A 2301-nucleotide genomic window follows, 5' to 3' on the forward strand; every position below is an offset into this window, starting at 1 on the left:
GGCCAAAAATGGCGCGTTGGTGTCAGGCTCAATCGATAAAACCACTGAATTATTCCATTTCATCACCTTTAGTAATAAACCGAAGTCAGCAGGTGCGTGGTACTGTCACAGCGTCATTAATGTACCGTTACTCTAACTGTTTGACCTTTTAATTAACTTTAATCAGTACTTCACGACAGCGTTTTTATTCTCACTTTCGATTTAGTGAAGACCTTAAGGGAAAGTACATATCTGAGGTGACAATCCAGACGAAAAAATCATAACGTGACTTTGTTTTTACTGTGTGAATTCAGTGAGTCAGTGAGTCAAAGCAAGGCACTGTATGATGCAACGATTTGCTGCAGTTTGTTACTCTTAGTTCATATCATTTAACAAAGTGCATGAAACACCTTGAACTTAAGTTTGCTTTAAAGGAAAGTCCCAGATAAAAATATTGTAAAACCGACAAGCACTACACAAGGATATCTGATGCACAAATAATAAATTTGTAAATTGGTATAAGGAAAATAGACTAACGGCCATGACTAAATGCCTTAGTGTAAAGAATTCGGCCTGTGGCCAAACGCTTGAGGTGTAGTAAAAAGATTTTTCTGCAGGAAAAAAACGACTTCTTTGAAAAAAGATCCACGTATTCACCCTTCTTCTAAGATATATAGGCCTTCTTACATATGGTCTCAAAACGAAAGACTTTGTAGTGGCTGTCAGTAAGATATATCCGAATTTTGCTCTGTATGGTGAACACCAGAGTAAAAAGCAGACTTTTAACATTTAAAATATAAATCACTAAGTATTTTACCAATGTAAGTCATCACTACTCCCAATGGATCGACATTTATTGTGATGTCAGGTGACGAAGGCTAAATATTGTTTCATATATATATTGATTTTCTGACGTAATCAATCTGTCTGCACTTAGCAAGTGTAATCATTCATACAGTCTGGGCTTTGTGTTCAATACAACAAATCACTCAGGCATATACAATTCAGTATATTAGCCCTCATCAAGAAGTGAGATGTGACTATAAGACTTTTATGAAAAATGAATTCAGAATTATAATTGGCAGACTAAAGTTCCACATTCTTTATATTCCCTTTATTACTATGCGATAGGCTGACTGCTTGTTTTTCGCGACTTTACCTGGGTCAGTCCGTTAACGGCGCGTCGTTTGATCTTAGCTCCTATCAACCACTCCCTCTCTCCCCACCAGGCCCACTCCACAGGCTTGGGTCGATACATTCCGGATACACCATACTTATTCAATTGATGTCGTTAACCTCCTCGGTGACAAGTTGCCATTATTCCATACACTTAATGAGACTGTCTATGCGAACACACTAGTGTCTCTTCGCTCCCAGCATCCACTCGAGAACATTCACCTGGGAGTCTTTAACAAAGAAAACAGGTAGGGTTTAACATTTTCTTATAGTTTATGAGTTTATCTTCGTTAGATGTTGTGTTTCTTTTTGCACTCTAAAAAGACAGTAGCACTTAACGCTTTCAAACAGAGTGGTCAGTTGTTTTCGACATGATAGTTAAAATATAAATACTTATCAAACTTATATGCGATGCATGTACAGCAGCATTGAACTGATATTATATGTAACAAGTCCTTTTTCGATTTTCGTATAAGACAAAACCTAGTATGCATGTTTAATTTTACAATGGGAACATCATTTCTCTCCTGGCTTCCATCCTCGTTGCAAGCAAAATAATTTTGCGTGTGTAGAAGCGTTAACATTTATTTATTTACTTATTTGTTTGATTGGTGTTTTACGTGCCGTACTCAAGAATACGTTCACACTGTGCAAGTTGTTAATGTATTAAACAGTACATAACATAAAACATTATAATAGCCCAAAGAGAAAGGTAGCAAAGAGCTGTGTTCAGAAACTCTTTAAATTGCGTGTTTTTTTCTTTCCCTTTTTCTAAAAACACGAAATTCCACAAAGGCAGTTATTTTCTGAGATGGACTTTTGAGATAATTTGTTTTACAGTGGTTTTTGACATTATTCTGAACGTCTACAAATTCATTGAAACTCACTGCAATGATTCTAAGGTAAGGTTCATAAAAGATAATGTCATAGAAAATGGCTATTTTCAAGACGCTCCTGTATAGACAGGGAAGGGGAAATGGTGGGACCTCACATCATTACTTGTATACGCAAAGCCCTAACCTAGCAAAAATTCTAATAAAATAAGTGAAATTAATTTTGGCCAAAGTTTTCCCCGGCGCTTTGAATGCCGATGGGTTCGTCAAATCGTTTATGTTCATTTAATGATTTATTGATGTCAATTGATGT

This window comes from Liolophura sinensis, chromosome 7 (genome assembly GCF_032854445.1).
Source record: "Liolophura sinensis isolate JHLJ2023 chromosome 7, CUHK_Ljap_v2, whole genome shotgun sequence".
NCBI classification, from domain to species: Eukaryota; Metazoa; Mollusca; class Polyplacophora; order Chitonida; family Chitonidae; genus Liolophura; species Liolophura sinensis.